This window comes from Dipodomys spectabilis, unplaced genomic scaffold, assembly GCF_019054845.1.
Source record: "Dipodomys spectabilis isolate Male_0828 unplaced genomic scaffold, ASM1905484v1 ptg000024l, whole genome shotgun sequence".
Classification (NCBI taxonomy): domain Eukaryota; kingdom Metazoa; phylum Chordata; class Mammalia; order Rodentia; family Heteromyidae; genus Dipodomys; species Dipodomys spectabilis.
In genome coordinates this window covers 29749315-29763519 of record NW_024870701.1, presented here as the reverse complement: position 1 = coordinate 29763519, position 14205 = coordinate 29749315, and positions in this window count along the sequence as shown.

Sequence of the window (14205 nt, the reverse complement as noted above, 5' to 3'; positions counted from 1 at the left end):
TTGTGTGTGACTTGTCAGGTTACTGAATTCTCCGTGAGCCTGTTCCTCAGTGAAATATGAATGATAAAACCTACCTCATAGAGTTGTGAGGATTCCGAGTGATGCTGTTTGCCAAGTGTTTACACAGTGCCTGGCATAGTGGGTGTGCAAATGGGGACCGCTGGAGTTGTCATCCCTGTGTGTCTGTTTTAGGTTGCTTCCGAGAGTTGTTTATTGTTACCCCGACCCTCAGACCACGTTATTTTCAGCACCCTGTATGTTTTCTTTGTAACAGTTTCCTGAGTCTGTATGTTATTTATTTGTTGACTTTCTGCCTATTTCTCTTCTAGAATGTGCGCTCCACGAGGGCAAGGCTGTGTCTATTTTGTTCTATTAAAAGCCCCAGTGCTTAGCTTAGGGCCTGGAAGAGAGCATTCAGTGTTTGCAGAATAAATGGAAGAAGGGCCATAAGGCTCGTCCTGGCTTTAGAGCTGCCTGACTTGTGGAGCCTCATCCTCCTACTATTTTATCCCCATTGCAATCTGGCCTCAAGAAAACTTGCTTGCTCCTTTCAAGTTGCCCTGGGGCCTCTGTGTCTTCGCGCCTGTCGCTCCCTCTGCTTGCCTGTCTCCAAGGCGAGCTCTGCATCGCCGATGGAGTCTCAGCTCGGTGGCTACCTCCTCTGTGATATCCCTGACTTCTCCAAACAGCTGCTCTTTCCCTGTCATCCGGGCTCCCACTGCACTTTGTAAATACCTCTGTGGAAGCACTTTATTGTATCTGTATTGTAAACTTCGGCATGTCTGTGTCTCCTTTGATACTGGAAGCACCGTGAAAGCTAAGATTGCGTGTTGTCATCCTAACATCTCCAGGGCCTCACACAGTGCCGGCACATAATATATGTATTTGTCAAATGACTTTGTAATTGAACAGAGAGTCACGCAATTACACAACTGTTGGAAGATGTATTATCAAGAAAGTGCCCCTGTGGCATCCAGGCTTCTCCCCCTCCCCCTAAAGAGGATACCTAGCGAGCGTCATGGAATCATTTTGAATACAAGATTACTTGTTTAAATTTTCAAAGTAATATAAACTGAATAATATAGATCATAAATGACTGCAAAAGATATCAAAAGCTTTGTGATCTCTCAAATGCTATAAAACCCAAAATAAATATTTGCACTATTAATATTTCCATAGTAAATGCTATGAGAAAATGTACAGCAATAAATTTTGGAGCTTTAAAAATGTGTGTGTAAGTCATCTTCAGTGACTTAATCCACAAGAGACATCGCTAACCTGTGTTTCCTGCACACAAGGGGCTTCAGCTGGGGTACAGGGCCCCAGGGCTTTTAGAGGGGATCCATGGACCACTTTCATTGCTACTGAGACCACTATTCAGTCATTCTGCTGGGCTAGAGACAGGAAAGACAGCCATTCTTCTCTGGAGAATAAGGGGAGGGCTCCCATGCGCTCCCATGGTGCCCGCCCACCTCTAACCCATAGGCAGAGCTGCCCCGATTCTTCACTTCCTGCTGGCTTCCACTTACGGCACTCTTGTGACCCCCTATGTAAAATATACTTCCACGGCCTCACAGCACTCAGGAACTGTTTCCTGCAAGGGCCTGTCACTCGGTATGTGACATAGGCAGATACTGATGTTCATGTTGCTGAGAGAAAAAAAAAAAAAGCTCTTATATTTAGTGAATTTGGAGCTCCAGGTGCAGTTGCCATGACAGGGCCAGAACAAACTTTTGGGGGGCCTTATTCAAACGGCAGACCACTGCCTCCCCTTTTGCCAGGATTATCTGTGGGACTACCACTTAGGATATGGGCAACCAACCACTCTTCATGTCTCCGAAGGCTCAAGGGAAGACTTTTAACCTTGCCAGTTGCACAGTGACTTTCTCTCCCTTGGTACATGCATTTTTGTACTAATTATGTAGTCTTGTATGACAAGAGTATACATATACATATATATATAATTTCCTCTCCTGCTATTTATATAGCATTTTTATAGTTCACAGAACACTTTCACCACCATGGCTGTCATCTTTGGATTTTTTAACTCTCCAATAGTTACATATTTTATTCAAGAGTTAAGGAATCTAAAACTCAGATATATGAGCTGACTACTTCAACCTACTGTAAGCTGGAGGTCCTGTGTTTACATGACACCAAGTAACCTCTAACTCCAACCATTCACACTGGGCTAGGTACCTCTCTGTGACAGGGAGCTGTTTGGTTGCTCATATACAGGGTGGCTTACGGAGGGCAGTGTGGTCTTTACAGGAAACTTGTTTTTTTTTTTTTTGGAGGGGGTGGGGGAAGTAAATCGTCAAAGCTTTTCCAGTGAACTTGCCTAAGATTAGTGTGGCCAGATAAGCGAAATTGTGCAAGCAGCCACAGTGAAGAATCTAGAAAGGACCCGATGTCTATTTCACCAATTAGAAATTAGAATGAGTTACTGCAACAAGAAACGATCAGAAACAGTGGAGTTAAATCTTCCAAATTGAGAGACAACCGCCAGTTGGGAATGAGGAGGACTTTGAGTGGCTGTCTTTTTTCAGCATTAAACATGCATGCATTAATTTTGCAGTTACAAAAGAAAAGGAGCTATTGCCATTGGCTCACACCTGTAATCCTAGCTACTCAGGAGGCTGAGATCTGAGGATCGCAGTTTGAAGCCAGCCAGGGAAGAAGTCTGTGAGATTCTTCTCTATTTAACCACCAAGAAGCTAGAAGTGGAGCTGTGGCTCAAAAAAAGCTTGAACACAAAAACTCACAGACAATATCCAGGCCCTGAGTTCAAGCTCCAGGAATATACACCTCCCTACTCCCCCCCACCCCCCACCACCAAAAAAAAGGTAGAGCATAAGTTCCTTAATCAAAGAATGATGGGAACGATTCCTGTTTGAGATTTGAGAGTATTTGACCAAATAGTTTTTATCTCATCACATTAATTTTGAGTTATGTTATTGGGTACATAAGAAAACTGCATGTCTGTAATTTATAAATAGACCCATAAGACTGGCCACATGCTTTTTTGTTTGTGTGTTTCTGCTAGGCTTTGGGCATGAGCTCAGGGCCTCTAGCTCTCCTTCAGCTTTTTCCTGCATGGTGCTATTATTTGAGTTCATTCCTGTACTTCCAGCGTTCTGCTGATTGTTTGGAAGTAAAGAGTCTCTCCAAGCTGTCTGCCTAGGCTGGTCCTGAACTGTGCTGCTCAGACCTCAGCCTACTTAGTAGCTAGGATTAAAGGTAAGAGTTACTGACATCTGGCCATGATTTAGAAACAAGGCCATGTTTTTGAAACAAGGAGTTACTAAGAGAATTCTGATACTCCTACTTCCGTCCATATAAGATTTCTTACCTAGGTCTTTATGCCCTTGGAGTTGAGGTTCAGCATATTTGATCACTGCAGGCAGATTTTTCTGATACTGTGCTCTTCTCCTGGGGTGGTGGCCTTTGTCAAATTTTCAATAGGGAATAAAGAAGAATGAGCCACCAGTGGCTGGTCTAGTGATTTCACAATCCATGAGGGCATGTGATGGTTTAGCCTGGAACATTCAAATGGCAGTCACCCATTTGGACTTGATGAATTAATTTATAAATGATAGCAACTTCATCCCTCCCTGAAACAAATAACAACATTAAAGGAAGCAGACCAAACCAAATCAAACCAAACAAAAAACAAACCATAATAATTGGGAAAGATTGAAATGTGCTTTTAGAAGAGCAATCTTGATTTCTGCTAAGTGGGTTGATAATCCTTGGGTTGAGAGAGAACCGAAGTTGTGAGTTGTGTTTGTATATTGGGGCGCTGATAGGAATCTGTCCAAATGCCTTATTGGGAGAGCTGGAGATGGTTCTGGGTTTGATTCAGCACCCCCTCTCCCCCTACAAACACAGTGCCTTGCTTGACATAGCATGATTTATTCGAAGGCCTTAGATACAAGGATACAGCTTGTTATGCGAAAATAGAAACATCAGGAAACTTGAAGAGAACCATACATACAGCAACGTGGTCATATATGCTGTTTACAATAGAAATGCGTATGTTCTTAAAAAAAAATCCTTCCTTTTTACCAACACAGAGTCACTTAGTATAATGGTCACAAATAAGGAAACCACAACCTTGCAACCCTGGTGACTGTTCATTAAAATCGCTGGGCTTTTTGGTACAGAGCAGATCTTGGTTTATCAGAAGCTGCTGTGCGAAAGGGATGAATTAGTCACCTAACACTGAAAAGACCCTTAATTCTGGAAGGAACACATTAGTACTCAGGGAGCTAAAAGCAAACTCAGCTTTCCTGTAACTTCACATTCATGCAGTGAGATGTCACTGGATTAGAGTTCTGTCACTGAGATAGAAAATACCTTATGAGCAGAAGACATTTATTTGTGGTCACTGTTTGGGGGGGGTTTCCATCCATGATGGGTTAGCCTATAGTTCTGGACCTTTGGTGACACTGGGTGGTCTTCCCTTGTTTCCAGGTAGATATGAGGTGAGCAGCCTCCACCAGAGCTCCTAGTTTGTGTGTCACCAACAGCAGTTTCTCACATCCCTTTAGATTAGTTGATGTTTGGGGTCAGGTTCAAAGTGGGTCTTTAACCATTCTGTAGCAGGTCTTGCAGTTCCTCAAATGACATTGTGGCCCTTAGTGTACACATTTCACTTGCTTCCCACACTCCCCTGTTCCTGTTCCTCATTGGCTGCAACTGGGTGATAGGCATGTCCTAAGCCACTCACAGAGAAAGGTGTTTGGAATCGCCTTAATGGTGTAAATTAATCATGAGGAGTGATATGGTGGCTGAAGTGTCAACCACAGATTCAATCTCCTCTCCTTCCCCCCATCCTCTTCCCCTTCTTCCTTCTTTTCCTCCTATTTCTCCTCTTCCTTCTTCTTCACTCTTTTCCTCTTGGTGCTGGTCCTGGGGCTTAAACTCAAGCCCTAGGTGCTGTCCCTGAGGTTTTTTTTTTTTTTTTTGCTCAAGATTAGCGCTTTTACATTTGAGCCACCCTTTAGATACAAACTAGAATACCTGCTACAATCCAAGGGTAAGGGCCATTCTTCCAAAAAGTCAAATTGATTTTTTCTTTTTGATGCTAAGGATTGAACTCATAGCCACGTACATGCTAAGCAAGTACCCTGCTGCTGAGCTACATCTCCAGCCCAAAGGCCAAACCCTTAAATATACACTTTGTGATAAACACTGTCGTGGTAAAATGTTAAATGTTCACTTCATTATTATTAGGGTCTTTGGGGAAAAAATCTACTAATGATCAAATGAATAGTTATATATTCTAGAATAATTATAAATAGAAGTTAGCATTTAATGTGATTCCACTAAAGCATTCCTTTTCAACTCCACTCTTACCATATGGGAATATTTCTCTGCCATCATTGCATAAAACAAGCAAGAGAACCTCTCTCTTGCTCTTTCTTCACAAATTATACGAGATAATTAAAGACATAATTGGTTTATTTTTTCTTAATCTGAAGTGAACAAATGGTTTAAGAATAAACAAAAAGGACATAGACTGAGTGATCTTGCAAACATTTACCTCCCGGTAGGAGAAAGCAATGATCTCTATTAAACCTCAGTAACAATATTCAATTATTACAGCAATTACAAAGCCATAGGTCTTTCCTCTCTCTGAATACTTCTTCCTCATTTTTAACCCATAATTTTCCTATACTGTATTGTGGCTTTAATCTTTTGATTCACAAAATAAAATGGCTCACTGGGGCAATGGGACAGAGAGCAAGCACTGGCATGCATCATGTCCTTATACCTTATGGGGAGCCTTATATTTGGGGAGTCTAGACACTCCCAAGTCAGCAGAAAAGTGAACACTTTCTATCTGTCCCCATTATCCCAGAAAACTCTCCAAATCTCCTGTAACTTTGCATATAGAACCTCATAAAGTAATTCTAAATATCCTTCTACAGAAGCAATGATTAATCTAGGGCAAATTTGCCCCTCCCTGGGGTCAAATTGGTTATGGCAGTTTGGTAACATTTTGGCTAACACAGTTGAAGCAGTATGGATTTGCTACTCACATCAAGTGCATAAAAGTTGCTAAAAATCTGGCAATTCATGGGAAACCCTGCACCAATGTCCATATTGACAAAACGCTGTTGTTCTAAAGAAAGAATGATTTGGGGGCGGGGGAGACAGAGAAAACTATTGATTCTGATGGAAATATAATTGGTCACACATCTGAAATACCATGATGAAATCTCTTGGATCAATTTATGGCACATTGAAAGAAATGAGTGACAAGAAAGTACCAAAGGCACTGTTGAGTGGGTGAGAGGGGGCGGGAGAGGGCGGATGAGAATAAATGGGATGGAAGAAGGGGGCATGGGCTGGGGGAGAGGGAGAAAGGAGGTGAATCTGGTTGGGATACATAGTAAGCCTTTATGGAAGTGCCACAAGGAAACTCCCTTTTGTACAACTACTGTAAGTTAATAAAAATAATTGTAAGGGGCATTTGGAGATGCCTGATTAGTTTGACTATGTAAAAGTCAACCTTTTGAGGCGAATGGGTGTGACTGGATAGAGTTCTAACAGGTTCTTACGTGCTCCAAGGTAACATAACATTTCAGTTTTAAAAAATTACATTTTTATTGTTTTAATTATATAGTGAGATTCAGCCTCTTTGATGTGCAGTTCTAAGTGTTGGCAAAGGAATAGTCACATATACCTCACCATAACTCTGCAGACATGTTCTATCGGTTACCAACTGTCCTTTACCGTCAACCCATTCCTTACCTTGATCTCTTTGTCAACCACTGACTTGTAATCTGTTCCTATACTTTCTTCCGGAACATCATGTGAATGCAATCATGCAGTGTGTTTAGCTTATTTCACTTAACATAACACATGAGAATAATTCAGGTAGCAAAAATTCATTCTGTATGGATGTTTATCCATTGTTCTCCACTCATTTATTAAAGGTCTTTCCTATACTCTGACTTGCTATAAAAACTCAGTAACCTCAACATATCTGGAAAGGTTTCTTTATTAATAAATGGATCAAACAAAAGAATCCCCTCATATTCTGTACATAATGAAGCTCCAAATTCAAGTGCACATAAAAGCAATGTAACCACTCCATATTTTGCTTTATAGAGTGTTGTATTCATTCACATTAATATATGCTGAGGGTTGTGCTAGATACAATCATGGAAAAATAGAAGTACCCTTCAACAGTGCACATCCTAACCTTTTAGCCAGGGGCTGGCAGTAGCTGATGTCCTCTCAATAGGATTAGCTGAAAGTTACCTGTCTAAGGACCCAATTAAGGTTCTATTTACAAAGGAATGGACACTGTTTAACCAGCTCTGGTTAAACATCCAGAGACTGTCCATACCAGGAAGCTAGAGGGTAATGTGACATCCATAGGAACAGCTTCCTGGAGCATACGGTAGAGCAGAGGAGGACGTGGTGGGGGCTGGGGCACAGTGAATACCCATAGGTCCCCCCGAAAACTCCTCTCTTCTCCCTCTAGACTTTGAAGTTGCACTCATATTCCTCCTAACTACTTTCACTGACTCCAGTTCATTTGACACCGCTGGGCTGAAAGTTAGATTCTAGCCAGTGATTGTAATTATTTGGGGTTGATTTTCTATGCAGTCTTATTCCTATCCAAGCTCTTTGTCTCATTTCTATAATCAGATCATCATGACCAAGCAACCTTATTTTTATCTTTTTTACATTGTTACATTTGTTACATTTACTTACAATATATTCCAATTAATCTCATCTCGTCTATCGCCCTCCCTTCCCTTCTTCCCCCACTTCCTAAAACAATTCAACAGGTTTCATTTTTGAGGTAATGTCTCCCTGTGTAACCTAGGCTAGTCTTGAAAACATTGTGTAACTCAGACTGTCCTGGAATTCCTGCTTCAGCTTTCTGAGTGCTGGGATTACAGGCATATACCACAATGCCTAGGTTTACCAGAGTTTTTGGCCTAAAAACTACAGTGAAAAGTAAATATTTGAATCATTGAGTGAAGGAGACACAGATATTAGGCACCCCTCCCCCACAGATCACTAGTTTCTAACTTGGCATGTTTGTTTGTTTGTTTTTGCCAGTCCTGGGGCTTGAACTCAAGACCTGAGTGTTGTCCCTGAGCTTCTTTTGCTCACGGCAGTGCTCTTGAGCCACAGTGCCACTTCTGGCTTTTTCTGTTCATGTGGTACTGAGGAATTGAACCCAGGGCTCCATGCATGCTAGGCAATCACTCTACCACTAAGCCACACTCTCAGCCTGATTTAAAAATTATCTTTAAGTAGTTATACAAAGGGATTTCAATTCAACATGTCACTTTATGGTTACAATACATCTTGATAATTCTTGGATTTTTTTCTGGATATTTACTTCCTCTCTCTATTATATTTATTCTATCCTCAAGCATTGAAAATCTGTCTTCCATATCATCTATTCTGCTGGTGAAGCTTTCTTCTTTATTTTTAATCTCTCAGCCTTCAGTTTGATCTTTTTTTCTTCTTCTTCTTTAGGGTTCCTATCTCTTTATTGAAGTCCTGTTTCATGTGTTGCTCTGACTTCCTTACTTCATTAATTTATTTATCTGTACCTTCTTTGATCTCTTTAGCCATGTAGCTGTATTTTCTTTGACCTTACTTAGTCTTTTACTTGTATTCACTTGCATTTCATTTAATTTTTCTTTTTTTTTTTTAAATCTGTGTTCTTCTTGACTCCCTTTATTTCTCTTAGTATCCTCTTTGTGTTTATACAATTGCTTGTAGGGTCCTTTTTCATTTCATTTAACATTTTTATCAACTGTCCTTTGAGCTCAATGTATGAGCTGCTCTTCTCTAGCAATCTATTCCTTTGTGTATGATTATTTTCTGAGGGTGTTGTTATTTCCTTGCTTTATCATGCTTCTTATATTTCTGTGTTGGGCTTCACTCTTTGAAAACAGTATTTGCTATGGGTTTTTAAATGCCTGAATCTTCCAGATGGCTATTCTTTGTATTCTCAGTAGACTAGGTGTTGGGTGGTTTGACGAGCCATCCCAGTATTGCTGTGGGAAGGTATCTCAGCTCTAATAGTGTCACAGATTCAAAATATAGTGAAACCTTTACATATAGTAGGATGCCACTGATAACTTAATCTACAGTCCTATCTTGCTATATGTACTGGTGGCTGGGTTCTTATATAGTAATATAGGGGTTATTACTAAGAAATTTGGTGCCTTAGGATTAGGGAAGAAATGTGAAGTAGGAAGATCATAAGGCTGGAAGTGGGATGTGCTCCGGTTAAGTATAAAGTTAGATTCTGAGGTGGCGTGGTGATGACAGAAGTTAGATATAAGGAGACAAGAGCATATCTCTGGGGTATGGGAATGGTGAGCTGTAGTAGGTTACCATAAAGAGGAATGGGGAAAAGAAAAAGAAAAAAAAAGAGGACAGAAAAGTGGAGGGGAAAAGGAAGAATCAAGCAATCAAACTCAAAAAACAAAGCAAAGCCAGGTGCTGGTGGCTCACTCCTGTAATCCTAGCTACACAGGAGGCTGAGATCTGAGAACTCCAGTTCAAAGCCAGCCTGGGTAAGAAAGTCTATAAGGGGCTGGGAAGGTAGCTCAGCGGTAGAGTGCATGCCTTGTAAGCATGAGGCCCTGGGTTCGATTCCTCAGCACCACATAAACAGAAAAAGCCGGAAGTGGCGCTGTGGCTCCAGTGGTAGAGCGCTAGCCTTGAGCTAAAGCGCTGAGGGACAGCGCCCAGGCCCAGAATTCAGGCCCCATGACTGGCAAAAAAAAAAAAAAAAAAGAAAATCTATAAGACTCTTATTTCCAATTAACCACCAAAAAACCAGCAGTGGTGCTTTGGCTCCAAATGGTAGAGTGCTAGCCTTGAGTGAAAGAGCTCAGAGATAGTGTCCAGGCTCTTATCAAGCCCCACAACCAAATAAATAGATGAAAACAACAACAACAAATTCAAAAAACATTCACACATATAACAAATAAAACATAACAAAAACAAAACAAAAAAAGAAAAAAAAAACCAGAGTCCCCAAACTGTCAATATTCTGTCTTGGTTCAGCTTATAGTTTGTTGCCCACTAAGTTCCATCTTCAAGATGAACTCAAGTTCTCTCTGCACTTCTGCTCCATACTGGCCTGGATGTGTTGGATGTATTGCGGTACCTCCAAGGGGAAGGGGAGCTCCATGTCTCTCTGGAGACTCCCCTCAGCATGTGCCCATGCCTTGAGATAAACTGAAGTCTACAAAGCCTCTGAAGCTGCTGTCTGTGTAAGGGAGAAATCATTGCTGTGGTTTTATTTCCAACCAGCCCCAGGGATATGCACGTGGTCTTCTGCCACTGACTAGAATTCCCTCTGGACTTGCCCACTCTACCTGATTGGGCAGGCACCTGGGGGAGGTGAGTCATAACTCAACTTGGCAGTGATTACCATTCAGATCCACCCAAGGTGCCCTGCACCTTGGGCCTGGGGTGCATTAGAGGAATATTCAGCAATGCTTTGTTGGAAATATCTCAGAATATTGAGATATCCCAGAAGAATAAGGACGTGGGTCCCTAAGGAACTCTGTTTAGTTCTGCAAAAGAGTGTACTATGAACAAGAAAAGAAGTGTGCCCAGGAAGTCTGTCTAGGTTTTATCTCGAATGCAATACTGCCTGCCCCTTGTTCCCATTGGTGAGTATTTAGTGTCACACTCACACGTGTGATTGGTTAGTTGGACAAGCTGTTGCTTCATTAAAATACAAAGAAACAGGATGTAACTGGTCATGGGATCTTAATTGAAGTACAATCAGCTGGGGCAAAGATCCTTGGTCAAATCAGGAACTTGACAGAAAAAAAATTGGCTTAACAACAACAACAGCGAAGAGTTTTTTTTGTTCTGAACAGGATTTCTTGAGGTTGACCAAAATGAACCATCCACTTTGAAAGAAAAGATCTGAATTCCTATGCTTTTCGAGTCGAGCTTGGGAGCGAGTTGCTCACCCCACTGGCGGTGGTGAGGCCTCTGTCCTGGACCCCTCCCTGGCTGAAGCACCTGTGTCTTGGTGGGGAGAGGCTGTCCTTAGTTTTTTGCTTGTCTTAAACCCTCAGAAAATGGCTGCTGCTGCTTTTGCTGCTGGCTCAGCTCTGGCTTTTCCCAAGCCTCTCCTGGTGGGGTGCATGTGTGCTCTGGCCAGAGAATTAAAAGGAAAAACAAAAGCCTACAAACACCCTCCAAACCCCACGTAACCAGACCACAGCTACTGCAGCACAACCTGAATCTTGCCGAGCCCAGGATCCATTTAAGTAAGGTTACTGTTTGTTTGGTTTTTTTCTTCCGTTTTTAGAAGCTTAAGATTCACTGCTGTTTGATATCTACTACCCTCTGTCTGCTTATTCTTTGCCTCAGGTGCCCACTTCAGCTGTTTTTGGCTGCCAAAGTCCTGTTGATTGGTGGGGGACTCTTTCCTCCATCAGCCACCCACCCACCATCTAGCTCCTCCTCTACCTAACTGCAAAGCAGCGCTTTAAAAAATGGGGGAGATGAATAAGTTTGCCACAAAAGTCAAAATACTGCCTGAATTCGCTTTCTTAAGGGGTGGCTATTTTAATACATTCATAGAACTTGAAAGCAGGATGCTGATGGGGGGAGGCAAGGGAAAGAGTAATAGAGAGTTAATGTTTACTGAATACCAAGTTTTCCATTTGGGAAGATGGGAGCTCTGGATGGTTGGTAGGATCTGGGATCTGGATGCCCCTACAGACTCAGGTTTAGAGGGGAGGGACCAACTGGGAGAAATTGGTGTGTGTGGGGGAACGGGAAGAAGTGGGGACCGGGAAGAAGGCGGGGTGGGGTGGGTACTCTCAAAGGAGATAGTGGGACTCTGTCCTCTTCTTTTTTCTCTTGGATTCCCAGTTACCATGAAGTGAGCATGTTTCCTTACCAGGATTTTGTCATGAAAAGCCTGAAATCCTAGGCTCACAAAAATCTTTCCTCTTTGTAAGTTGATTCCTCTCAGGTTTTTGTTACTAACACAGGTGTAGAGTGTTGTGAACACACTGAATGGGACTGAAGTTCATATGTATGGGTTTAAAACCATTAAAATAGAGAATTTCATAGCATGTGTATTTGTATGTGTGTGTGTATGTGTATCTGTCTGTTTGTGCCAGTCCTGGGGCTTGAACTCAGGGCCTGGGCGGTGTTCCTGAGTTCTTGTGCTCAAGGTTAGCACGCTACTATATCAGCCACAGCTCCACTTCCAGCTTTTTTTGTGATTAATAAGAGGTAAGAGTCCAAAGGACATTTAGCTAGGATTACTGGTGTGACCCACCGGCATCTGTCATAACACACACACACACACACACACACACACACACACACACACACACACACACACACACACACACACACACACACACACACACACACACACACACACACACACACACACACACACACACACACACACACACACACACACACACACACACACGTGTATATATATATATTTGTCCGCTAGCCTAATCTAACCTAATACAGGAATGCAGTTGTTCATTAATCATAGACTTGGTGTAGTTAAAAGGAAAGGAGAGATGTCACCGAATCCTAATGATTCTCTATAACTTGTTTGTGGGGTTTATGTTTGCATTTCTTACCAAGCATTTTTCAGTGACCTTTTTGCATGTGTTAGTGGCTTTTCACTTGATCAGAATTTCTGTAGCTAGTCTAGTCTAAAGCGAGTGTGGGCAGGGGCTTTCTGGTGGCCCTGTCTGCCTGTGACTGATGTGTGAGATAGTTGTGGTGGGCCTCTCACTGACTGGAAAGGGAGTCTCAGCCTTTTCAGTTTCTGGTAACTTCTACATAGATCTTGTTCATGGTAGTGGACCTATAGCTCATAAGAGAATCCTCCTTCCTATGTGAGTTTTGGGTTTAATTTCTTTCCTCCTTTGATGGCAGACTGATTTCTTGGGCTATTTGGATGGTTTAGGATACAGCTTTTAGTTCATATCTAAGAAAAAAAATACTGACCTGGCTTTCTTCTTCAAGGACAAAGCTAAGTAATGGAAAATGGATAGGCTGAAGTAGTAAACACAGCATAACTATCATTTTGACCCAGTGGTACATTTTCTTTCTTTCTTTTTCTTTTTTGTCCGTCACGGGGCTTGAACTCTGGGCCTGAGTGTTGTCCCTCAGCTCTTCAGCTCAAGGCTAGTGCTCTACCACTTGAGCCACAGCACCACTTCTGGTTTTCTGGTGGTCTATTGGAGATAGGAGTCTCACAGACTTTCCTGCCCTGGCTGGCTTTGAACCGTGATCCTCAGATCTCAACCTCCTGAGTAGCTAGGATTACAGGTATGAGCCAACAGCCAGTGGTGCATTTTCAAAAGAGATGTAATTTCAAAGCTTTATTTGGAGGTCTAAACTCAGAGTTACCTTTGTGATCACATTATAGAACCATACCAAAAAAAAAAAGGAGGGAGTTGATTTCTGCGGGTTTGGAGCTTTCCTGTGTGGGAAATGACACAGACTAAACACATGTAAGGTGGACATTATTCTCTTTCCAGTCCCAATTCCTGTTTGAGGGCTTTCAGGAAGGCTAGCTTATCCTTTGACACAAACAATGGCAGATGTGTGTAAGATCTCAGTTTTAACTCACCGTAACCCTTCAGGAGAGATGTTACCATTCCCATTTTGCAGACATAATCACTGAGTTCTACAGCACCTTTAGCACAGCAGCTCATCTGGGAGGCAGAGTAGGGGTTTGAACCCCAAACTCTTGTTCATTCTCTATTCTCTAGGGGTCAGCCTAGTATATTTACAGAGATAATGATACAGAAGAAAGAGCCTGGTCTTAGAGAAGAATGAACTGTGTCCAAGTGAGAGAATAATCTCTCTGACAATCTTTGTAATAACCTCTAAAAGAAAGAATATAACTTCTCACTATTGGGAAAATGAAGATTTTGAGAGAAGGAGAATAATCAGAACCATGAAAGAGGAAAGAAAATATGTCTTGGGGGTAAAATATGCTTTTAAAAAAGGTATAGGAAATGATAAAATCCAAACAAAAAGCGTGTGTCTGCAAGAAACTGCCAACAGTTGTTCCATAGTGAAAGAAATTCTTGGTAGGAAATTTAGAAAAACCTTCCGTCTTCTGCATTTTATACTTTCACTTAAAAGGTCTTCTCTGTGTCTCCAATGCTTCACTGTTTCTGGTCTCTGGTC